Source organism: Hypanus sabinus, chromosome 15 (assembly GCF_030144855.1).
Source record: "Hypanus sabinus isolate sHypSab1 chromosome 15, sHypSab1.hap1, whole genome shotgun sequence".
Classification (NCBI taxonomy): Eukaryota; Metazoa; Chordata; class Chondrichthyes; order Myliobatiformes; family Dasyatidae; genus Hypanus; species Hypanus sabinus.
The window spans coordinates 46,849,164-46,876,172 of NC_082720.1; the positions used below are offsets into that span (position 1 = coordinate 46,849,164).

A 27,009-nucleotide genomic window follows, 5' to 3' on the forward strand; every position below is an offset into this window, starting at 1 on the left:
TCACGCGCAGCCCGAGACTGCGCAGAACCGACGGCTCAGGAGCCGGGCTCTTTGTTCTGCTCTCTGACTGGCTGACATTTTCTTTCCTTTAACTGTTTTCAACTAGTTGTGTAATCTTAAAGTGCAAAAGCCGAGAAATTGATCAAGCCAAATTGATTTGTATAAATATATAAACATAAAGAAAGTTAGTTGCTTCCCTACGCTATAATTTTTTTGGCCTCGGGGAGAAAGGAAATCAGATGCAGTACACGTAATGTCTTTACTACTCTGATTTATTGTGCAGGATAATGTGAAAATGTCTTTTGTGAATTAGATTTTAATTAATGTGACGATCCCGTTGAATCATTCTGTTTGAAAGTGCATTTTATACAATAGAAAACCGAGAAAAAGACTGATGTGATGCCGATCCAGTAGAGCGATTTAGATTGTGATATGTGGCACATATAATGTGCTTTAAAATAAATATTCTTATCCAGATAAAAAATATAAAGAACACATTTCAAAAGAACAATAATTATATCTAACCTGAAGGGCAGATAATGGAATATGAGAAGTTTATTTTTAAATCTTTAGTTGCAGAAGCTCAGACAAAAAGTAAGTCAAGCAATATTGGATTGTTAATTTAAATTATTTAGAAGTATACAAGTACTTGATATTTTTAGAAGTTTTTAGAGATTGTGTAAAACCAAAAACCACTGATAGATTTTAAAAGTGCTTAAGTTTTTTTTTACAGGAGTTAGGTGGTTAGGAAGAGTGTAAGCAATGCCAGAGTACATACTCGGCTCCTTGATAAGATAACATTATGAGAAAAAGCATCAGGAATAGATTTTCAGGAGACTTCTGTTGAGACAGTGTCCATAAAGAAATAAATGCCATGTGTGCAACACACGCAAAATGCTGGAGGAACTCAGCAAGCCAGGCAGCATCTATGGAAAAGAGTATAGTTTATGTTTTAGGCCCAGACCCTTCAACAGGACTGTACTCTTTTCTGGAGATGCTGCCTGGCCTGCTGAGTTCCTCTGGTATTTTGTGTGTGTGTTGCTTGGATTTCCAGCATCTGCAGATTTTCTGTTGTTTGTGAATGACATATGTGGATGTGTTTAATTCAATTCCAGATTCATGGGAGTGGACCGTATAAGGATAACCCAGCAGCTGAATGATAGTAGTAAACCTTGAGGGAAAAGCAGCGTGATCTACCAAATAAGATGAAAAGAAAGGACAGGGAATTGCTGTGATACTATTCATCAGTTTGATCTCAGTAGAAGTCGATAACTAATGTACAGCTGGGAAGTGACAATGGATTTGTAAGAGAAGGTTTACCAAGAGATGTGAGTGAGTGGGATAAGTCAGAGGACTCTTTTGAATATTGTTGACAATTTTTACTGGAAGATAAAGCCTTAAGCAAAAAAAGCATTATCAATGGTGGCTTACTTGAAGACTGATTTGATTAGTGAATGAGCAAGAAATTGGATAAGGAACAGTATTCAAGGAAGTAAAAGAAATACTGAATGTTTTGGTAAAATCATGCAAGTACAAGAGGAGTGACCTTTAAGTGGTGGAGAATTGCGGCTGGAGTGGAGTGAGTGATGGAGCAAGTAGCAGTAGATCAGCTGTCTGGATGAGCTCCATTTTCAAATTAGAAAAATGCCATTAACAACATACTGTACATGTGCTGTTAAAAGAAGTGGTAAGTTATGAAGAAGAGGCTCTTACCTCTTATCTGAGGTTCTTACCTACTACGGAAATTTTAGGTATGTTTGAGGTTTTTACTGGTAAAGTACAATGAAGCTTGATTACTTTTCAGAAGAGCAATTTATTCTTTTGTTTCTTGTGTTATGGAGCTGAGGTACATGATTTATAGTCAAACAAAAATGTGGCATCACACACAAAATACTAGAGGAACTCAGCAGGTCAGGAAATAAATAAACAGTTAATGTTTCAGGCCAAGACTCTTCATCAGGTGTGGAAAGGAAGGGGGCAGAAGGCAGGAGAGGGAAGATTGAAGTAAGATGCTGGCAGGTGATAGTGGAAGGAGTAAAGGTCTGAAGAAGAAGGAATCTGATGGGAGAGAAAATGGGACCATGAAAGAAAGGAAAAGAGGAGGGGCACCATGGGGAGGTGATGAGAAGAAAGAGGGTGACGGGCAGACAGAATAGAGAATAGATAGAGAGAGAAGGGGAGGGAGAGAAATTACCAGAAGTTGAAGATATTGACGTTCATGACATCAGGTGGAGGTTACCCAGGTGGAATATGAGATGCTGCTCCTCCAACCTAATTGTAGCCTCATCATGGCAGTAGAGGAAGTTGTGCACCAATGTATTAGAATGGGAATAGGAAGTCAGACTGAAACAGGTGGCCACTGGGAAATCCCTCCTCGGTGGCAGATGTGCTCAACAAAGCAGTCACCCAATCTATGTCGGATCACACTGATGTAGGTGAGGCTGCACTGGATATGTTAGACGATCTCTGGTACTCATCCTCCTTCCCTTTCTTCCATGGGTCCTGTTCTCTCCTATCAGGTTCCTTCTTCCTCAGCCCTTTACCCCTTGCACCTATCTTCTGACAGCTTCTCACTTTGTTCCACTCCCCCACCCACCCACCTTCTCACTCACTGGTTTTACCTATCACCTATCAGCTTGTACTCATTCCCCTCCCCCACTTTCTTATTCTGGCTTCTGCACTTGTTCCCACCCAGATGAAGGGTCTCAGCCCTAAACATCATCTGTTTACTTTGCTCTGGAAATGCCACTTGACTTGATGAATTCCTTAAGTACTTTGTACATGTTTCTCAAGATTTCCAGCATGGTCTTCCTTTTGTCAAAATCATAGATTTTTGGACTGGTAGAACATCCCAGTCTAAATTGTCATTTAGGCTCGTCTGTCAGTCTAGATATGAAGAGGTTTTTAGTCCTTTCTGCTTAGTCCAACTCGGTCAGAAGCTGTTCAGATTCCTTGATGCCCACGTTCACCAGTTTAGGGATGTGGAAACAATAAAATAGAACAGCAATGGAACTGCTGTGAATGGGTACTTGGTGGTCAGCGTGGACTTGGTGAGTGGAAGGGTCTATTTTTGTATTCTTTGGGAATAGGAAATCCGATTGAGATGGGTGGCCACTGGGAAATCCCTCCTCTGGTGGCAGATGTGCTCAACAAAGCAGTCCCCCAGTCTACATTGGGTCTCACTGATGTAGATGAGGCTGTACTGGTATCCATCCTCCTTCCAATGGCTCTAATGATCCCAGAATTGCAATCCAATCTCCAAGTTGAATTTGTTTTTGTGTCCTTGTGAAGATTCACAAATCTATTGTCAAGAACCCCCATGGGTGTACTGTGGGGTGAGGTGGCCAGACTGAGTGGGTCCTATCATCTGTGCTTGGCTAACCTCAGTTCTGCTGATGTTCAACAATGCTATTGTGACAAAGATGTATGAGCTGGTTGGCATCTTTAAAAAGCAAACAACAATGATTTAGATGTTTTTTGGCACACTGTCGATTTTCTTTGTTTGGACAGAGTTCCTGAGCAAGCAATTTGTTGCTAGAGTAATGTACAGTGTACACAGATCTCCTAGTTTGGGTGTCTATGCACACTTTATATTACTCTATGTTTTAATAAGAGTTAAGAATGTTGGTGTTGGTTTCACCCTGTCATTCTGTGTTTGGGTCTTGAAGGAGAGCATACGGACTGTCATTCCCCCTGATGTAAACATGTGCATGGTGATAACACTTGATCTTTGTTTACGTTGAGCAGAGTTGAAGTGTGCCTCAGTAGAATTTAATCAAAATTGACTGATGCCCAAGTCAGTCATTCTGCTGAGCACAGTTATCATATTATGCATGCTCAGTCTGGTTAGACTCCTGCTTGTGCTTCAGAATCAGGTTTAATATCACTGGCATATGTCATGAAATTTGCTGTTTTATGGAAGTAGTACATTGCAATACATAATAATAAAAAACTGCAGGAGTCTTTGGTGACACAACGCGTTTCCTCAAACTCATAATGAAATATAACCCAAACACAAGGAAATCTGCAAATGCTGGAAACTCAAGCAACACACACAAAATGCTGGTGGAACACAGCAGGCCAGGCAGCATCTATAGGAAGAAGTACAGTCAAAGTTTTGGGCCGAGACCCTTCGTCAGGACAATGACGTCCTGACAATGAAATATAACTGCTGTTGTGCCTTCCATGTAATTGCACCAATATGTTGGTCCAGGATTGAGAGATGTTCTGACACCCAGATACATGAAATTGCTTATCGTTTCTACTCTGATCTCTCAGTGAGGACTGGTGTATGTTACCTCGACTCCCCTTCCTAACATCCACGATCAATTCATTGGTCTTACTGCCATTGAATGCAAGAACATAGAATGTAGACATTTTTGTACTGACCATGTAACCTACTCTAGAAACTGCCAAGAATTTCCCTACCATATAGCCCTCTATTATAGCAAGGTTGTAACACCACTCAAGTAGTTGAGCTACCTTGCTCCTGTGCATCGCCTTGTCGTCATCTGGAATTCTGCCAACAATAGTTGTGTCATTGGCAAATTAATAGATGGCTTTTGAGCTGTGCCTAGCCCCACAGACATGGATATAGAGGGAGTAGAGGAGTGGGCTAAACCCTCAGTGAGGAGCAAATGTTATTTGATTGTATTCTTCAGTGAGGAACTCAAGGATTAGAGGGAGTATAGAAGCCCAAATTTTGGAGCTTGTTGATTATAATTGAGGGTAGGGTTGTGTTGAACGCTGAGCTGTAACCAATAAACAACAGCCTGATGTAGATATTGTCCGGGTGATGCAAGGCCGAGTGGAGAGCCAGTGAGATTGCATCCACTTTAGACCTATTGTGTCAACAGGCAAATTGTAGTGGGTCCAGGTCCTTGTATAGGCAGGATTTGGTTCTGGCCTTGACCAACCTCTTAAAGCACTTCATCACAGTAGATGTGAGTGCAACTAGGTGATAGTCGTTGAGAGAGCTCACTTTGCTCTTGGGCACTGGTATAATTGTTAACCTTTTAAAGCAGGTGAAAGCCTCTGACAGGCAGCAGTAAGCTTATCTGAGTGTGAGCATCGTGGGCATTCATGATGTTAGGTTTCACTTTGTAGGTATTAATGGCCTGCAAACACGCATCTGATGACATGCATCTGATTTCATCTCTTAACTTTATCGGAATTGTTTTTATGCTTTGAAAAAAGCCGTACCTGGACTTCTTATATGGTTCTGGATCACCGGTCTTGAATGCCACAGATCTACCCTCAGCAGACTTTGAATCTCACAGTTTATCCACAGCTTCTGGTTTTAGTGTGTCCGGTATGTTCACATTTGCAGGTTGTCAGCCTGAAAAAAGCTATATGTATTCAAGAGGCTTCTCTAATCATTGGTTTAAAAAGCAGGAATGGGAACTGATTATGCAAGACTTCTCTTGCAGTTACAGCTGCTGTTTTTAATAATGAGGTATCTGTTATGGTATGCTTCAAATGAAAAGGAGGTCAGATGGAGCAGTTGTGATTAATTTGTTGATAATAATGGTATTGTGTAGGGATTATGAAATGGCTAAATTCATAAAGCAGCAGGATTGTCATTGTGTTTCAAAAAAGTGGTGTGGAAATTTTTGTTAAAGTTCATGGGAAGTAAATTGGAGGGATCTTTGCATTGTCAAAGATTTCTCTCATCCATCCCACAATCTCTTTGACACCCTCGCATCAGGCAAGAGGCATTAGGACAAGGACTGCTAAGATGGGAAACAGGCCATATGACTACTGAACTTCCTGTCACCACTCAGATCTCATCATGCATGAAGTGCCAGTAGCTTTATATAGTTTATTTTTGAACTTCGGTTATAAATGCACATTATGTTAAATGTCAATGTTCTATCAGATATTTTTTTATTTGTGGTAATATTACTATGTTGTTTATGGGCTATATGTACAGCACTGTGTCGTGCATCTTGGTCCAGAGAAAAGTTGTTTCATTTGTCGGTATATATGTATACAGTTGAATGACATGAAGTTTTGTCCATGGCACGTGATGGGAATTGGAGTAGGGAGTCTCAAACAGTTGATCGGATATGGTTTTCATAGCAGCTAAAATTCACCCATTCTACATAAGACATAAGAAAATGAAGCCAAGAAGCTGTATTTGTGTGAAGTTTGTGCTGAGCGTCCAGGAGAATAAAATAATTGTTTCTCTGGATCCGATGTAGCACAGTAAAGCACAATAAGAAAAAGAACCCAATAATTTAAAAAACACAATAAATATAAATACATAGCTTATTTATGTCATTGTATTAAAGATATCTCTGTATTTGTATGTATTGTGTTTTGTTTTTGTGCTGCATCTGATCCAGAGTAGCAATTATTTTCTTATCCTTTACGCTTGTGTACTGGAAATTACATTGAACAATCTTGAAGCATAGGTTATCTGTATGTCTATAAAAGGGATGCTAGGCAAAGGAGTGTCTGTACATAAGGGGACTGACAAGAAATGATAAGATTGTGGTGGTGGGAGGTGGGAGGTGGGGAGGGATGGGGCTAGTGGGTGGAGGTGTTCAGCAGTCTTACTGCTTGGGGAAAGTAACTGCTTTGAGTCTGGTGGTTATGGTGTAGGTGCTGCATAGTCATTCTGGAAGTGGGACAAACAGTTCAAAAGCAAGGTAGGTGCGATCCTTCATGATGTTACTGGCCCTTTTCTGGCACCTTTCTGGATATCTTTTATATCTTTTTCTTTCAAATGCACTTCTGCTACTGTTGGAGCCCATGATCCACATTGTGGTGGTGTGTTTTGAGTGACCTGGTGCTTTGCTGTCTCCAAGGGCATTTTCTAGCAAAGCGTGTGGCCTGAAGGCCAAGACGCCCAGAGATGGGTTACTCGTCAATCTTGCCAATTAAAGTATCAAGGAAGATTGAAATCATTGAGGACGAGAGCAGAAGTCCCGTGGGTGTTCAGCATTGTCTACTGGCCTCTCACTTACTGCTGCCGGTGGAAGATATCTGCATGTGATGGTCTCACTCTTCCTCTCGTTCAGTGCTCCAGAAGGAACGTCCTGTGTTCAAATGGTCCCTCTCCCCCAATGCTGTCAGAGGATGATGCCAGAGTCTAGGTTTTGGGCACAGTTTGTGACTTGGAGTCTGCAGTTCACTTTATGATGTGTATTTCATTTCTAGTCAGTCCTTTCTGTTGCTATTTTGGGAGATTTTGAATTGAGATGGCCTGCAGATAATGCACACTGAGCTGAACTGAATATACCTGGGCTCTTTTGATTTTGTGTTATACTCTGTTTTTTGCTCCTTTCTTATTATTGTTTGCACAATTTAATTTTTCTTTGTACATGTTGGGGGGTGATTGATGTGTGCTCTTTGAATGGATACCATAGTTTTCTTTGTTTCATGGCAGTCTATGGAGAAGGTGAATCTCCAGGTTGTACACTGCATACATACTTGATAATAAATGTTCTCTGAATCTTTCAATATGTTCTTCGTGGTGAGTAGGCTGATGCTGGTGATGCGTTGGGCAGTTTAAACTACCCGTTGTAGAGTCTTTCTGTTCTCTGCAGTGCATTTTCCATACCATGCAGATATGTGGCTTGTTTGGATGGTCTCCACTGTGCATCTGTAGAAGGACATGAGTATAGATGTGCCTAGTCTAGGTCTCTTCAGCCTCCTCTAAAAGTAAGCTTACTTGATTGTGTTGGATGTGTTCTGCGACCATGAGAAGTTGTATGAGGTATCTGCTCCCAGGAATTTGAAACTGCTTACAGTTCCCACTGCGTGTTGCTGATGTAAACAGGGAAATGAGTGGAGTAAGTTCTCTTGAGGTTGATAACCATTTCCTTTATCCTCATGACATTGAGGAAGAGGATAGTTACCTTGCACCAGGCCTTGAGCTTTTCCTCTCTGTAGGCCATCTAACCATTGTTGGTGATGAGCCCCACCACTGCCAATTCATTGGCGAACTTGACAATGTGATTACTTGAGTTAGCTCTCAGCCTAGCTAGTGTCCTGGGACTCTTGCCATATTTCTGCTTCTCACACCGCCTGCGTCTGTGCTCTCTTAGCTGAGCTGCTTAAACCAGGTCGCTACCACCAGCACTGGTGTCCATAGAATCCCTAGTTCCGTTGAGCACCACTATCACCTCTGTTGCTAGTGGATTATAAGTAATTTTGTCCAAGGGTTCAGCTATATTTGCAAACTTTGGTTGACTGAAATCCCTGACCGAAACGCATCTGGATAGGATGCTTTCCATGATTAAAAATTGGTGAGGGTCAAAGGAGGCATGCTATATTTCTTCAGCCACCTAAGGATGCTAAGACACTGGTGTACTTTCTCGGCCATGGTGCCAACATGGTTGCACTAGAGGAAACTATTGGTAATGTTCACTCCTAGAAACTTGAAACTCTGGAACCCAGCATCCTTTATGTAAATAGTAGCATGTGCACTGCCCCACTTGCTGAAATCAATTATCAATTCTTCTGTTTTGCTTAGTACATTGAGAGAAAGGTGGCTGTCGTGACATCATGTCACTTGGCTTTCTATCTCCATCTTTTCCCTGATTCATCGTTACTTGAGATACTTGGAGTGACAGAGGATGAGGGGTGACCTGATAGAGGTGTATAAGATGATGAGGGGCTTTGATCGTATGGATAGTCAGAGGCTTTTTCCCAGGGCTGAAATTGATTGCCACAAGAGGACACAGGTTTAAGGTGCTGGGGAGTAGGTACAGAGGAGATGTCAGGGGTAAGTTTTTTACTCAGAGAGTGGTGAGGGCATGGAATGGGCTGCTGGCAATGGTGGTGGTGGAGGATACGATAGGGTCTTTTAAGAAATTTTTGGATAGGTACATGGAGCTTAGAAAAATAGAGGGCTATGGGTAACCGAAGGTAATTTCTAAGGTTGGAACATGTTCGGCACAAATTTGTGGGCCAAAGGGCTTGTATTGTGCTGTAAGTTTTCTATGTTTCTATATAACCCAGCATAATTGTATCATCTGCAAATATGTAGATAGAATTGGAGAAGAATCTGGACATGTAGTCACCAGTGTACAGGGAGTAGAGTAGGGTTCTGGAATGGAGCCTTGTGAGGCACCAATGTTGAGAATTATCATTGCAGAAGTACTGCTGCCTATACTTACTGATTGTGCACTGTTTATTAGGAAGTGAAGGATCTAGTTAAAAAGGGACGTGTTGCGTCCCAGGTCTAGGAATCTGGAGATGAATTTGCTTGGAATTATAGTATTGAATTGTAGTCAATAATTAGTAATCTGATGTTGACAACTTTACTATCTGGATGCTCCAGAAATGACTGCCGGGCCATGGAGATGGTGACACCATGGAACTGTTTCATGGTAGGCAATTGCAGTGGGTCAAGCCCGTTTGGCTTTAGTTGACATGTGCCATGACTAACATCTCAAATCACTTCACAATGGTGGATGTCAGAGCCACCAGGCAGTAGTGCCTGATTCCATCGTGTGTCTCTCTCTGTGGATCTCTTGCGATTCCTCTGCTGGAAAAGGAAGAACTGCATTGCAAAGTGGTGTCTTCAGAACTGAGCTTATTGTGTATATCAAGCATACACTCAGTGGTCACTTTATTAGGTACACTTGCTCGTTAATGGAAATATCTAATCAGCCAATCAGTGGCAGCAACTCAATGCATAAAAACATGCAGACGTGGTTAAAAGATTCAGTTGTTGTTTAGACCAAACATGAGAATGGGGAAGAAATGTGACCTTTTATATATATATATATTACGTAGTTCAGTCTAGTTTTTTGTACTGTGTTATGTAACACCATGGTCCTGAAAAACATTGTCTCATTTTTACAATGCACTGTACCAGCAATTATGATCGAAATGCCAATAAAAGTTGACTTGACTTAGTCATTAAGGCACAACACAGTCTGCAGATGTTGGAGAAGCATGCACAAAATACAGGAGGTACTCAGCCGGTCAGGCAGCATCTATGGAAGGGAAAGAACAGCTGATGTTTTGGACCTTCATCAGAACTGGAAAGAAGAAGGGCAGAAGCCATTCAGGCACATTACTTTCTTTTTCTTCGTACTGGAATGATAATGGTCAGAGCTAGCAACACAGGTAACAATAAGGCTTCTTTTCTAGATGAGCTCAATGTCTTCCATGTATGCCTTGACTGGAGAAACCATCACAGATTCCCACAGCCCCCCATGATTCTGTGATTTCATTTTCTGAGGCTGATGTGAGAGCATTCTTCAGGAGGCTGAACCCACAGAAAGCATCCAGCCCAAATGGGGTACCTACCCAAGTAGTAAAGACCTGTGTGGATCAGCCATGTGGAGTGTTCAACAATATCTCTAACCTCTTGCTTCAGCAGTCTAAAGTACCCACCTGCTTCAAGCAGGTTTCAATTAAACCGGTGCCTAGGAAGAACATGGTAACCTGCCTCAATGACTGTCGTCCAGTACCACTTAGTACATACACTGATCTGAAGTGCTTTGAGAGGCTGGTGTTGAAACAAACCATATCCTGACTGAGAAGTGGCTTGGATCTGTTCCAATTTACCTACCATCACAACAGGTTCACAGCAGATGCCATTTTATTGGTTCTTCACTCGTCCCTGAAACATCTGGACAGCAATGATGAATACATCAGGATGCTCTTCATCAACTACAGCTCAGCATTCAACAGTATCATCTCTCACAACTAATCAGTAAGCTTCCAGACCTTGTCTTTAATACCTCCTAGTGCAGTTGGATCCTTGATTTCCTCACTTGTAGACTAGTCAGATCAGATTGGCAAAAACATCTTCTTCACAATCTCAGTCAGAACAGGTGCATCACAAGGCTGTGTGCCTAACCCTACTCACTTTATACTTATGGCTAAGCACAGCTCCAATGTCATATTTAAGATTCCTGATGACACCACTGTTGTTGGCCAAATCAAAAGTGCTGAAGAATCAGCCTTTAGCAGGGAAATTGAAAATCTGGATGAGTGGTGCCACAGCAACAACCTCTCACTTAATGTCAGCAAGACCAAGGAGCTAATTATTGACTTTAGGAGAAGGAAATTGGAGGTCCATGAGCCAATCCTCATTGGGGTTCAGAGTTGGATAGGATCAACAACTTTAAATTCACCGGTGTTATTATATCGGAGGATCTGCCATGGGTCCAGCATGTAAATGCCATTACGAAGAAAACACAGCAGTGCCTCTACTTTCTTAGGAGTTGGCAAAAATTTGGAATGACATCTAAAACTTTGACAAACCTTTATAGATGTGTGGTGGAGAATATATTGACTGGTTGGATCATGTCCTGGTATGGAAACACCAATACCTTAAGTGGAAAAACCTACAAAAAGTTATGGATTCAGTCCAGCCCATCACAGGCAAAGCCCTCCCCACCATTGAGCACATCTACATGGAGCACTGCCACAGGAAACTAGCATATATCTTCAAGGCCCCCACCATTCAACCCATGCTTCCTTCTCACTACCACCATCAGGAAGAAGGCACAGCAGCTTCAAGATCCACACCACTAGGTTCAGGAACAGTTATTACCCCTCAACTATCAGTTTCTTGAACCAGAACGGATAACTTAACTCCACTTGCCCCATCACTGAACTATTCCCATAACCTATGGACTCGTGTTCAAGGTCTCTTCTTCTCATGTTCTCAATATTTATAGTTTATTTATTATTATCATCTTGTGTATTTTCAGTTGGTTGTCTTTTGCACATTAGTTGTTTGTCCATCCTGTTGGATGCCGTCTTTCATCAATTCAGCTGTGTTTCTTTTATTTACTGTAATTGTCCACAAGGAAATGAATCTCGGGGTGGTATATGGTGACATATGTACTTCAACAATTGATTTACTTTGAACTTTGAACCTTAGAGCAGATAGCAACTTCAGATCGAAGTAGCAAGAGATTGAAAATGTATGAATAACCCTGCCAGCTGATCTACGCAGGATCTAAGGTAATGGCTGGGAGCTTCATCAAGGCCAGATGCTTTTCACGGGTTCACTCTGTGTAAGACTGATCTGACGTCTTTGCCAGTGACTGTGGTACAAGTGTATTGAAGGTTGTCCCAGTGGTGGGGACGTTCCATTCCCCTTCTATTCAAACATTGATAGAATACATTAAGCTCATTGGGAAGGGATGCACTGTTGTCAACAATGCTGCCTGTTATCATTTTGTAGCCTATTATAGCATGTACACCCTGCCACAGCTAACAACTTTGATAATATTTAGTGTTGTTTCTTGACATTGCTAACAGTTTTATGAAGGTCATATCTCAATTCATTGTATAGGTCAGAGCCATCCAATTTGAATGCTGCAGTGCTGGACTTCATTAGGGAGTGGATAGGTCTGTTCATTTGTGGTTTCTGGTTTGGAAACACTTGGATTGACCTCTTTAGTTTAAGGTCCTTTACACACTGGCAGATAAAGTCTGTGATGATGGTGACATACTCATCGAGGAAGCATAGTGAATAATTTGATTAAATTTTTTTATTACTTTAAACTTTATTCAAGAGTAGCAAGTTCTTACTATTTAAGCTTCTCCCTATTGCAATACTTCTCACTGTCTGTCTGTCCCACCCTAGTAGCATTATGACAGGGGTGGTCCTTGAAGCCAACTCATACATTCACTCACACCTTTTCCTTCTTCAGCCACTTTATCTTAATTCATTTCTTTCATCTCTAAAACTTTCCAGCACTATGTTTCTCCCAACGTTGGCATGCAGTTTCACTAAAATCATTGCTGGAAAAATCACTCTCCATCTCAATTGATTTTGCCATTATTCCTCTAAATTTGATTTAAAAAAACTTCTTTAAAACAACTTTACACAAGGTACTGTCTGTCTAAATCTTAGATTTTGTTGTGATATATTTGCACTTTGGGTGTCAATTGTAAATCAGTGCTTTCCAAATGGATAATGGTATAGGTCAACTGTAATGTGCTTGCAAATTCAAAAATGCTTCAAAGAAGCCTTATCAAATAAAATTTGATATTAAAGTGAACCTGCGAGCAATAGCATGATCAAAGAAATTGGCTCAATGGAACTACTTAAAGGAGTAAACAAGTAAATCCAAACATGATTTCAGAAGGGAATTGCAACACTTATGGCTTAAACAGCTAATTTTAAAAAAATTTTACGGACTTTGAAGGGGAAAGTTAGTTACAGTGCAGTGTATTGGAAATTATTTGTATGTAGCTTCAGGTAAAGAAACTAAATAAAACATAAATGTTGGAAATTCTGACAGATTTGATTTCTGTTGTGATGGCCCATGTACTGTGCCAACATAATTACATTTCAATTATGATTAATCAATTGGCTATTGTAATGCTGTTTAACAATCTTAAAATTGGAAAATAACAAATGCTGGAATTAGAAATTAACGTTCACAAGATGTTACAAAGTTACATCTATTCTTTTAAGAGAGGTGCATGCCTTTCTTTAGATACTTTTTCCCCCCACTTGTTTGAATATGTGATGTCTGCATTGTTATTAAGAGCACCATCTATTGCCAACTTCCATCTCACCCAGAAGGCCTTCTTAAACCATTGAGCATATTTGATAAAACTGAGTTGCTTGCAGTGTGATTTCAGAGGGTTGTTAAAAAAAAACATCTTTATTATGAACTGAAGTCACACCTTCACCAACTAGATAAAGATAGCATGTTTCTCAGAGGGCACTTGTGGATCAGATGAGTTTTGTTACAATTCAGCAACTTACTGGTTCCCCTTCTGGTCTAATCTTATTCAGTAGGCAGTCCTCAAGGTGGAAAATGATCTCATTGATTTCACTTTTGCAGGAATAGTTAGCTGATGTTCGTGTTAATATTACAGACTCGTCAACACATGGGGCAAGAGCTACTTCATGAGGTGGTTGTGTGAGTAGTTTGAGGTGATCCACTCCTTCCATTGTTTGTACTAGGTTTCTGTGTGTTCCCAAGCCATGGAATCAAGGTTCTTCATGCCAGTGTGAATACTGCTCCTCCACCTGTGCTAAGGAAATCCAGGGGTCAGCGGAGATGCTGCACTTTTTCAAGAAGGTTTGAGAATATTCTTAAATCTTCTGTCCAGTTAGTAATCTCTTTCCATGACAGAGCTCAGAATGGAGCATTTGAGAGTCAGGTTGCATGATCTGTCAACTAAATGTAATCTGCGGGTATACTTAGCAAATCTGCAGGCATATTTAGTAAACATCAGCAACTATAATCTGTACTGCAAATGCAGTTATAAATAAAAAGCAATAAATAACGAGCAAGAAATAACAATAGAACAGAGGGTCCTTAAATGAGTGTAGCTATCCCCTTTTGTTCAAGAGCCTGGTAGTTGGGGGTAGTAACCGTTCTTGAACTTGATTGTGTGAGTCCTGAGATACCAGTAACTTCTACCTGATGGCAGCAGCAAGAAAAGAGCATGGTCTGGGTGGTGAGGATCTTTGACGATGGATGTTGCTTTACTACAGCAATATGTCATGTAGATGTGCTCAATGGTTGGGAGGGTTTTACCGGTGATGTATTGGGATTGTAGGAACACCAGTGCTCAAAGGCACTGGTGTTCCTTTGCCAGGCCAAAATGCAGCCAGTCAGCACACTTTCCACCAGGCATCTATAGAAGTTTACTAAGGTTTTTGATGACATGCCTTATGTGCTTTGAGGTACTTGCTTTTAAGGAGTCCAAGTCTCAGAAGCATTTATGTTATTTGGGATCATGTCATAGAGTGGATGTGTGCTTTATGTTTGGCTTATGGTTCTGAAATACAAATGCTTAGTTATTTAAAGGCCATGCTGGTACCCTGATGACATTGGTATATTTCCTCTTTTCTGATTGCCTTTACTGAGAGGTGGCTCCTAAGATATGGGAAATGATTCATGGTTTTCAGGATCTTATTGTAAGACATCTGCTGGAAGAGCTTTGTCATACAGAGGGAGTGGCTTTGTAGAGCACCAATATTTTCCAAATATTGAGTGTAAAGCGCATCCTTTCAAATCCAGTATCAGAGCTTGGGCTCTGAACACATAAATATGCTACACACATTTGACTATGTACTGAAGCTTAACTGAGGGTGAAAGTGAAGTAGGTTTAGTTTACTATTTGTCCTTTAACTTAGTTCCACTCCAACAAGTGCTGTAATACCTGGCTGTATGAATAGGTCAAAAGGTAGGTATCCAATGCCAGGCATACATTTCCTGACTCCACTGTTATTCCACCATCCATAAACAATGTTAGGAATTCGAACAAATGGTCTCCAGTTGCCTTAACGTGAAGATCCAATTGCAGTAAACAAAAATCCAAAGTGAAGCAGCCAGTCTGATCTACATGCAACTGATCCAACATCTTGCATATCCACCTTCTCTATCACTAACACATTCTGGTTACAGTGTCAAGTCAAGTCAAGTCACTTTTTATTGTCATTTTGACCATAACTGCTGGTACAGTACACAGTAAAATCGAGACTTTTTCAGGACCATGGTATTACATGAAACAGTACAAAAACTAGACTGAACTACATAAAGAACAACACAGAGAAAAACTACACTGGACTACAGACCTACCTAGGACTGCATAAAGTGCACAAACTAGTGCAGGCATTACAATAAATAATAAGCAAGACAATAGGGCAGTAAGGTGTCAGTCCAGGCTTGGAAGACAAAGAAGGAGTCTGATAGCTTGGAAGAAGTTGTTACATAGTCTGGTTGTGAGAGCCTGAATGCTTTGGTGCCTGTTCCCAGACAGCAGGGGGGAGAAGAGTTTGTGTAAGGGGTGTGTGGGGTCCTTCATACTGCTGTTCGCTTTGTGGATGCAGTGTGTAGTGTAAGTGTCCGTAATGGCGAGAAGAGAGACCCCAATGATCTTCTCAGCTGACCTCACTGTGTGCACCATTGACAAGGTTCATTGTGGTATCTGGCAAAAACTTATTGAACAGTCCTGTCTAAACCCATAACTGAAAATGTCACTGCAGCAGTTGTACGGACACAACATTATCTTAAAGTCTCTTCCAAGTTGCTCACCACTTGCACATGGAAGTATAACACTTAATTTATGTTTCCTTGGTTAAAATCTTGGAACAACTTTCCAAACAGCAATGAGTTCAAAGTTCAAAATGCATGTTGTTACTGCTTAGGTAGAAAAGTTGGGTGGAATGGTGACAGATCAAATTTACTGGCCTGATATTAGTGGATTCTGGTTAATTGGGCCATCAGACAGCGACTATTTGGGATAACTCTTAAAGAACAAAAAATAATAGAGAAAATAGCTGGGATTCCCTTTGTTTGTTGGGACACTACGCTGCTTAGTTGGGACAGGATATTGTTGCCGAACAGTTTCTAATTAGCATGAATTACTGCACTTGTGTGGCCATTGGAGCAAACAATTTTTAATTAAGATTATTTGCTTATACTTGTGTTATGTTATCCATTTGGGCTTCAGATGCCAATTCAAAAAGCAGTAATTTTTGATCATTTTGATTTTTATTTTAACTTAAAAATAATTCAGACCCTTACCAAGGTGCCATGAAAAGATTTGACAATAGCTGAAAAAATATTCCAGGTGTCTGTGCTGATTGTTTATTTACAGTCAATCAAGAGAACACAACAGCGTACACTGGATGAATTCCGCTGTTGGTAACTTTTAGGAACTAATAGACAGTCGGGGTATTTGTAGTGTTGTGATTTGTCCTGTATTTCATTTAAATACATAATTTGTAGTTATTCTTTTTTAAAAACCTTTTTAACTATTTCCATGAAACTTTGGAAAATTGGGGCAGCTGTTAATTGTATCAAAATATATTGGCTCCCATATGTCCCAATCAACCAGATTCTGGTCACTGCACAAATAAGAGGATGGGTAGAGTTGGGAGAAGTACTGAAGAGAACCTCCAGGATGTTGCATGGAATGGAGGGCTTTAGATATGAGGAGAGATAGGATAGACTGCAGTTTTCTTCACTGGAGTACAGGTGGCTGAGGGGTGACATTATCAAGGTTTATAAAATTATAAGGGACATATATTAGGGTAGATGAAGTATTTTTTCCTGGATGGAGGTGTCTTAAAACTAGAGACAGCAGTTTTCAAGTAAGAGGAAGAATATTTAAAGGAAATCCTAGAAGCAAGTTTTTCCAGAGGTTGGAGGTTTTATGGAACAAGCTGCCAAAGGAGGTAGCTTTAATCAAAGTTTCTAAGAAGAATTTGAACATTTTCACGAAAAGGAAAGGAATAGAGCAGTATTTCCGCCCCCATATTAATCCCATTTTCCTGCATTTGGCTTTTAATCTAGTGATTCCCCAAAGGGGGTTTTTACGTTTCTTAAGGGGGCATTATGGGAAATAGAAGTCATCAGGAGGGGCGGTAAATGGCACCCAAACTGAAAGCACCAGATCTGACCGCCCGTTAGTAGAGCAGGTACTTACAAAAAAAAAGGATGAGGCACTGGAACACGGGAAGAAACATAGCTCTGTAGGCGGTGAGCACTCATCTGTCATGGTCCCTTATGGAAATCCTGGCCATTTACCTCAGGAATTGGGCCTCAATCCCCATGATTAGTTTCCAGTCATTCCCAGGTTCCACTAACTACATACACCTGCTTTTCATCAGCAAATGCAGTATAAAAACCCTGTGATCACAACAAGGAGCTGCCAGTTTGTTGGTCGACTCCGGTGTGAGTAACCTTGTTTCATGGGTCTTAGGATTGCCTAGTATCGCTCCTGAATACCGATTCCATGCTCACTACATCAAGAACGCCTCCTGACTCTGCCTTCGCGCCTGTGTCCTGCTGTTGGGTTCATCCACCACCACGCTTGTGTAACAGGATGAGCTGGCCATAACAAACCCAGTGGACATGGATCCCGTACAACAGGCTTTCACCAGACAGGGCTATCTACTGGGCACCCATGATCAACTATTTAGGGAGGTCATGGAAAACCTTTGGACGCTGTCCACAAATGTACGGAAGGTCAGTGAGCAGGCGGATCGAGTTTTGGCTTCCCTTTCTCTGTCCCCTCCAAGAATCCCGACTACCCAAACCGCACCACTTGGGATGAAGTCACCTCTGGGATCAGCAACACAGTCCCCTCGAGAGCCCAAACCCTACACTGGGGACCTAGGGAGATACCGGGCCTTCCTGTTACACTGCTCTCTGGTCTTTGAGCTACAGCCACGTACCTACACTTCAGATAAGTCCAAGATTGCGTATATCATAGAGCTCTTATGATGGGGTGCCTTGGCTTGGGCAACTGTGATGTGGGATAAGAGACCAGAAGTTTGTTCCTCCTTCCCCTCTTTCATTGCTGAAATGAGGAAGGTCTTCCAACAACCCATTCATGGTAAGAACACTGCTAAATGCTTGCTGACTCTTAGTCAGGGTTTGCGAAGTGTAGCAAGGTATTCCATTGAGTTCCAAACCTTAGCTGCAGACTCAGGGTGGAGTTACAAGGCCCTGCGGGAAGTGTTTCAACAGGGCCTCTCGGACAAGATACAGGATGAACTCGCAGCAAGGGACGACATGGATTGTTTGGACTCTGATCTCACTAGCCACTAGATTAGATAATCAACTTTCAAGAGCAGCTGAGAAAAAGAACCAGTCACCCCACTCCTCAGGGAAGCCCACGGTCCACCTTATACGTCCCAGCCAGCCAACCTGCCTTCCCCAGCCGCTCCAAGTGTAGCTCCTGCTCCGACCGTCCCCACCGCCCTGGGGGAGGAACTGATGCAGCTGAGATGGGACAGGATCTCCCCAGCTGAACAACTTCAGAGGTGGAGAGCTGGGGTTTGTTTCTATTGTGGCCAGCCAGGACATTTCCAGGATACTTGTCCTCAGCAGCCAAAATGGAGAGCACCAGTGATAAAAGGAGGATACCTAGTGAGCTGGACGATACTCCCTTCAGCCCCCCCCCCCCCACCCCAGACTCGGATGCAGATCCCGGCTACCGCGAATTACCAACGACAGTCTCTGTCCCTATCCACTTTGGTGGATTCCAGTGCTGAGGACAATCTGCTGGACGAAGACATAGCCTCCCAGGCTGGAATACCTCACGAGCTGCTAACTACCCCCCGGAGGCCGGGGCCCTGGATGGAAAACTGCTGGCTCGGGTGACCCACCGAACGCTGCCCCTGACCTTGATCCTATCTGGCAACCATCAGGAGGAGTCTCATTCAGTCTCATTTGTTCACCTCAAGCCTCGGTAGTTCTAGGGTATCCATGGCTGACCCAACACAATCCCCACATCGACTGGTCTACTGGGAGGTTCGCCAAATGGAGCCAGTCTTGCCATGCCAACTGTCTGCGGTCAGCCCCATCTCCCAGGGAAACTACCGTGACTCCACCTGTCCCAGAACCCCTTGCTTTGTCCCTAGTCCCCACCGTGTACCATGACCTGGGACTGGTATTCAGTAAACAATGGGCCCTTTCCCCACCTCCGCACCACACATGTGATTGTGCCAGTGACCTTCTCTCCGGGGTCTCACTGTCCACCTGTCACCTTTTTAACCTGTCCCAACCAGAGAGGGAAGCCATGGAGAAGTACATCAGCGGGCATTTTCAGACCTTCACCTTCCCCGGTAGGCGCCAGTTTCTTTTTTGTGGAAAAGAAGGACGGGTGGCTTCATCCTTGTATTGATTACAGAGGCCTAAGCAGTATAACAGTTAAGAATAAGAACCATTTACCCCTCATTAGTTTGGCTTTTGAACTACTGCATGGAGCCACCATTTTCTCAAAGCTGGACCTTCGGAACGCATACCATCTAGTCATGGTGAGGGAGGGGGATGAGTGGAAGACAGTCTTTAATACACCTCTGGGCCACTTCGAATATTTGGTCATGCCATTTGGCATCACCAATGCTCCTGCCATTTTTCAAGCCCTCATTACTGACGTACTGAGGGACTTTATTAATCGGTTCGTATTCATTTACCTGGATGATATCCTGGTATTTTCTAGCATCCCCCCCCCCCCAAGAACACGTTCACCATATCCATCGAGTCCTCCAGAGACTGTGGGAAAACCAATTATTTGTGAAGGTGGAGAAATGTGAGTTCCACATTCCTTTGGCCAGCTTCCTGGGTTATATCATCGAGAGCGGGCAGGTGAGAGCAGAATAGGTGAGTGGAAGAATAGCCTAGGCCCATTACCCGCAAACAACTTCAACGATTCCTGGGGTTTGCAAACTTCTACCGCCGATTTATCAGAGACTACAGTCGAGTGGTGGCCCGCCTTACCTGGCTTACTTTGCCTACTACTTCCTTCTGTTGAGACTCTGAAGCTGACTCGGCATTCATCGACCTGAAGAGGTGTTTCACCACTGCTCCCATCCTGGTCCATCCGGACCCAGCCCATCAATTCATTGTTGAGGTGGACGCCTCTGACTCTGGGATAGGAGCAGTCCTATCCCAACGATCATTTGAATGAAAAGCTTCGCCCTGCGCCTTCTATTCTCGCCGACTGCCCCCCGCTGAGCGGAATTACAATGTGGGGAAATCGGGAACTCCTGGCGGTCAAACTAGCATTGGAAGAATGGAGGCACTGACTGTAGGAGGCAGAACAACCGTTTGTGGTATGGACTGATCATAAAAAGCTGGGGTATATTCAGACCGCCAAACGTTTGAACTCTCGCCAGTCCCGTTGGGCGTTATTTTTTGGACAGTTCAAGTTTTCCCTCACATACCGTCCAGGGTCCAAGAACGGAAAGCCGGACGCGCTTTCCCGCCAATACAACTCCAAGGAGGACACGTTCAGTCCAGGGACTATCCTCCCAACATCCTGCGTGGTTGCCACGCTCACTTGGGAGATCGAGTCCAAAGTAAAAGAAGCCCAATGGGATGACCCCGACCCTGGGAGTGGACCCGGCGATCGCCTCTATGTGCCCGTTTCCGTCAGGTCTCAGGTTCTCTAATGGGGGCACACGTCTCGGTTCGCCTGCCATCCCGGGAGTGATCGGACCCTAGCGCTCCTGAAAAGACACTTTTGGTGGCCATCCATGGAGGCAGATACCTGTTCCTATGTCTTGGCATGTTCCATCTGTGCCCAGGGAAAAGCCTCTCATTGGCCACCCGCGGAGTTACTTCGTCCTCTACCTGTCCCTGGTCGTAGCTGGTCGCACATTGCCCTGTACTTCGTCACTGGTCTACCCCCTTCGCATGGGAACATCACCGTACTCACCGTGGTAGACCGGTTCTCCAAGGCGGTGCACTTCGTAGCCTTCCCTAAACCCCCTTCCTCTCAAGAAACTGCAGATCTTCTCATTTGCCACATCTTCCAACTCCACGGAATCCCTGCAGACACAGTCTCTGATTGTGGTCCCCAGTTTGTCTCACAGGAATGGAAGGCCTTCTGTCAAACCTTAGGTGCATCGGTTAGCCTGTCATCCAGCTTCCACCCCCAGACAAATGGGTCGACCGAGACCTGGTGGCAACGCTACGTTGTGTAACGGCAAACAACCCATCGACCTGGAGCGACCACCTCCCATGGGTTGAGTACACCCTCAACTCAGTGGTGAGCTCTGCCATTGGAAGGTCTCCATTCGAGTGTTCCCTGGGGGTACCAACCCCTGCTGTTCCTAGCACAAGAGGAGATAGCAGTACTGTCAGTTCAGGACCATATCGATCGGTGCCTGAAGGTTTGACAGGAGACACGCACGGCCCTACTCAGATCAGTAAAATGCAATAAGAAGATGGCTGACCAACACCGGACTCCGGTGCCTGAGTACCAACCGGGGCAGAAGGTGTGGCTTGCATCCAAGGACATGCCACTCAAGAACAAGCATAGGAAACTTGCCCCTCACTTCCTGGGACAATTCAAGGTCGAAAGTGTTACCAGTCCCGCACCGGTCCGCCTAAAACTGCCAAGACCTATGTGCATCCACCCGACTTTTCATGCTTCCCAGTTAAAGCCAGTTTCCGTCAGCCCCTTGTGTCCCCCGGCTGAGACTCCCCCACCTGCCTGTTTCATCGACAGCCATCCGGCATATACCATCCGAAGACGACTGGATGTGCACATTAGGGGCAGGGGTTTCCAATACCTGGTAGATTGGGAAGGGTACGGTCCAGAAGAGCATTCCTGGGTCCCCCACTCCTTCATCCTAGACCCTTCCCTCATCCAGGATTTTCATTGGGACCATCCAGACAGGCCTGGAGGATTGCCGGGAAGCTTCTGTTGAGGGAGGGGTACTGTCATGGTCCCCTCTGCCAATCCCCCACCTGGCTATTTACCTCAAGAACTGGGCCACAATCCCCTCGATTAGTTTCCAGTCATTCCCAGGTTCCACTAACTATGCACACCTGCTTTCCATCAGCAAATGCAGTATAAAAACCCTGTGACCACAACAAGGAGCTGCCAGTTTGTTGGACGACTCCGGTGTGAGTAACCTTGTTCCATGGGTCTTAGAACTGCCAGTTCTAAGTCTAGTATCGCTCCTGGATACCGATTCCACGCTCACTATGTCAAGAACGCCTCCTGACTCTGCCTGTGTCCTGCACTTGGGTTCACCCTCAGCCTCGTCCTTGTTACATCATCGTCACAACTGTTCTGAAAGTCAGCAATCTCATCTGACTTTACGAACCCAACAGACATTACTGGGGATGCATAAATTAGAAACCAGGGCGCCCAACAGTTCCCCTTTGCTCGCAGCACGGGATGAGTTCATGCAATTTAACAGTTGATAAGTCAAGTACACCATCAACATTCTCCATAGAGCTGCAGAAAACAGGTCTCGCATCGAGCTAATCAGTCAACCTGCCGACCCCGAGGTATCCTCCTGAAGTGTTCAAGGCAACCTCGGCTCCATATGTACAGTTAAGATTTATCTTTGGGGTGTATGAGACCTTCTGTGATTGGCCAATCACACTAATGGGAATAGTATAAAGGTAGCTTGGTGAACTCTAGCTCTATTCCGACTAAAGACTGATTTATACTCATGCATATGGGCTACGCCACAGGCCTGATTTATACTTCTGCATAGGCTCTACGCCGTAGCGAGCATGCGGTGGTGTGTGCCAAAAAGCTAGTTGGCGGGGTTTCTGTGCCACTGTGTTGAGTTTCTTCATGAGAGACAAGGACGAGGAAATGCATTTCAAATGTTCTCGCATGTCGGCAGGTAGATTTGACAATTTGGTTCATCTATTTTGCATCGGTGTACAGACATGGTGGAGAAGAAGCAACTGGAAATGCTTAGGAGATAATGCAATGCTACCAAGTGAACCAATCACAGTTGTTGCTGTGATGCGTGAGTTACTTTTTTGGGGAGGTGCATGTCACCCTATGGCATAGGGTACACGGTACCTACAGCGTAGATGCGATACAGAAGTATAAATCAGGCTTAACATTCAGATTTCAATTTGAATCTTTGTCAGCATAATTTTCACTGCCCTGCTGGTCCTTTGTGTGCTGCTACCATCATTCCATCCGGGTAACTGGCTGCCATCATGAACATCCGATAGGCATTCCCAGCTTGGGATTTTTAATTTTAATTTAGCCCCGTTAATGATGGATAAAAACAGCGTGAAATCTATGAACCTGGAGGCGGTGAAGTCTTGAATTCTAATCCTGTTAAGAAACAGAAACTATAGAAAGTGCATCAATACAATGTTACATACCTGGAGTATGGTTTTATTCCATTCCCATAAGATCAGTGATGCCCCATGAGTCTTATTTGTAATACTGTACTGTCTAATGAAGCCATGAAACCATAAAGATGGCAGGAACACTTCTGTAAAAGACACCCTGAAAAGGCTACCTTTGGCATTGCTCAGTTCTAGAAGATGAAAGAAACATTTAAAAAGCTTTGCACACTGGAGTCATTTGCTAAGAAAGCTAAAAATGACCTTGATAGTGCTCTCATTGCTTCTTATGACATTTCCAAAATGATAGCAAGTGTGGAAAATCTCATACAATTGTTGAAAGATTAATAATGCTTGCTGTATCAGAAGTGCTCACCACTGTTCTCAAAATGGTACCCGTATTTTAAAATTAATTCCAATGAGTTATAGCTCTGTAGCTAATTGTATTGATGAAATGATTGACATTGTGTATTGACTGTGCACAGAGCTACAGTGCAAGTGTCCACTTTTATTGAAAATATATAAGCAAAACATTGAGAGAATATTTTCCTGCATGGAAAATATGGTTCTCTGTTTCACAGACAGTGATTTGTAGGAGTACTGCTTGCACCTACAGTCACTGAAGAAGGATTTTTGGAAACTATTTAAGGATTTTAACTATCTGGAGATTTCAGAATGGGTAATTAATCCATTTCTTTGCAAGGTGGAAGAACAGGAAGAGAGTTTGCAAGAAGAAATGATCGAAATGCAGAATGCTGAAGAAGCAAAAATGCTTTTCAATACTGTAGGCTTTTGTGGTATGTGGCTACATTGTCATATAAAGTTTCCTGGTATTTGGAGAAGAACCAAACTGTTCTTCATTGCAATTCCATCCTCTTACTTTGTTGAAAGAGGATTCAGTGCAGTGAACCTCATACTCCACAAAAAAACAGAAACTGCTTGGATATTGTTACACATGGGAACTTAAGATTTTGCTGTCACAACTTGAACCAGGTATTTAAACTCTTGCTAAAAACCATCAAGCTCAAGGATCATATTGATCTTGAAGATGCTGTACAGCACACAGATACTGTGTAAGTTAGGTTTAAAGACATTAAAAAATTAAAGCAGAATGATTTTTCTTACGTTAGCATATGGTAGACATGTTTTTATACTATTGGGGTGTTGGAAAATATATTGTGCCTCGGGGTGTTGAAAAGTATGAAGGTGCTGCAAAAGGTTGTGAAACACTGATGCAGACAGGCATTTGGTTAGCATGGACAATGGCCTATTTTTATGCTGTATGACTCAAATTATTAGTATGGGGTTCTCCACAGGTTACAGCAATATTTTGTTTCTGAGAAAACCTCTACAAAGTGATCTAAATTAATTAAAAATAAAAAACACAGTAATTGCATAATTATTCAACCACCCTTTTAATATGATACACCAAATCATCACTAGTGCAGCCAATTGGTTTTAGAATTCACATAATTAGTTAAATGGAGATCTGTTTTTGGAGACCTGTTTGCAGTCAAGGTGTTTCAATTGACTGTAGTAAAAATACACCCGTTTCTGGAAGGTCCAACAGCTGGTGAGTTAGTATCCTGGCAAAAACTACACCAATAAGACAAAAGAATATTTCAAGCAACTTTGCAAAATGTTTGCATAAATACTTACCCCCTTCAAGTCACTCTTAAGTGGATGTGCCTTTGGCAGGTAATTCAGTCTTGCATCTGTCAGCTTTGTACATCTGGACACTGCAAATTTACCCCATTCTTTACAAAATTGCTCAAGCAGCATGGGTATTGTGGGTGAACAGCCCTTTTCAAGTCCAGTCACAAATTCTCAATTGGATTAAGGTCTGGACTCTTTGTTCCAGGTCATTAACTTCGTTGTTTTTAAGCCATTCCTGTGTATGCTTGGGGCCATTGTCTTGCTGGGAAACAAATCTTCTCCCATCACAGTTCCCTTGTAGACCATATTAGGTTTTCCTCCAGGATTTCCCTATGTTTTGCTGCATTCATTTTCCCTTCTACCTTCGCAAGCCTTCCAGGGTTTGCTGCAGTGAAGCATCCCCACCACAACATGCCTCACGGTAGAGTTGGTGTGTTTCTGATGATGTGCAGTGTTTGGCTTGTGCCAAACATAGTGTTTAGTCTGATGCCCAAAAAGCTCAATTTTAATTTAATCAGACCATAGAATCATTTTCTAGATGACTTCAGAGTCTCCCACATGCTAAACTCTAGCCAAGATTTCATGCAGGTTTTTTTCAACTGTGGCTTTTTCTTTGCTATGCTCCCATAATGTTGCAACTGGTGAAGCACCAGGGAACTGTTGTTGTAGGCACAGTCTCTCCCATCTCAGCCACAGAATCTTGTAATTCCTCCGGAGATGTAGGGTTTCTTGATGGCCTTCCTCACTAGTCCCCTTCTTGCACAGTCACTCAGTTTTTGATGGCCTGCTCTTGGCAGATTTATAGCTGTACCATATTCTTTCCATTTCTTGATTGACTTAACTGCACTCCAAGGATATTCAGTGACTTGGAAATTTTCTTGTATCCATCTCCTGCTGTGTGCTTTTCAATAATCTTTTCACAGAGTTACTTGGAGTGTTCTTTTGTCTTTGGGCTGTAGTTCAGATACAGGTGTATTTTTACCACAAACAATTGAAACACCTTGACTGCACACAGTGATTTCCATTTAACTAATTATGTGACTTCTAAAACCAATTGGCTGCACCAGTGATGATTTGGTGTGCCGTATTACAGGGTGTGAATGAATACTTATGCAATCAATTATTTTGTGTTCTTATTTGTAATTAATTTAGATCACTTTGTAGAAATCTGTTTTCACTTTGACACCAGAATCTTTTTCAGTTGATCAGTATTAAAAAGGCCAAATTAAATCCACTGTGATTCAAAGTTGTAAAACATTAAAACTTCAAAGGGGGGGGTGATGAATAATTTTAATAGGGACTGTATGTAAAACTGGGAGCTAGGATCAAACGGAGCACATGAGGATTATAAAAAGCTAGAAAAGAACTCCAGAAGGGAATTAGGAGAGCCATGAGGGGCCATGAAAAGTCCTAGGCAAGTTGGGTTCAGGTAAATCCCAAGGCCTTGACCAGTATCTTTGTGTCCGCTATAGGTGCAGGTGAGATCCCGGCGGACTGATGAGTGGCTAATGTTGTACCTCCGTTTAAGACAGGATCAAAGGAAAGTCCTGGGAACTATAGAACGGTGAGTCTCACGTCGGTTGTAAGGAAATTCCTGGGAAAAATTCTTAGGAATGGGATATACAGGTGTCCTCCGCTTTCTGAACGTTCGCTTTATGACATTTCGCTTTTACGAAAGACCTACATTAGTATCTGTTTTCGCTAACCGAAAGAGGATTTTTGCTTTTACGCAAAAATATGCCCGCTTTAAACTTGTGTTTAAAATAATTTGTTTAAAATTTTCCCATATAAATTAATGGTAATTGCTTCTTTGCTTTACACCATTTCGGCTTAT

At 42.7% G+C, this 27,009-nt stretch overlaps 1 protein-coding gene across 2 annotated transcripts in view; it reads left to right on the top strand.

Moving 5' to 3' along the window:
- The first annotated feature begins 147 nt into the window (after positions 1-147).
- The window catches only part of zgc:110540 (deoxynucleoside kinase), a 33,523-nt gene continuing 6,661 nt past the window's right edge, over positions 148-27,009 (top strand). For both annotated transcript variants that reach the window (XM_059990306.1, XM_059990307.1), the window contains exons 1-2: positions 148-250; positions 26,648-26,739. The gene's annotated coding sequence lies outside the window, so the exon portion shown is untranslated. The remainder of the gene's footprint in view (positions 251-26,647; positions 26,740-27,009) is intronic.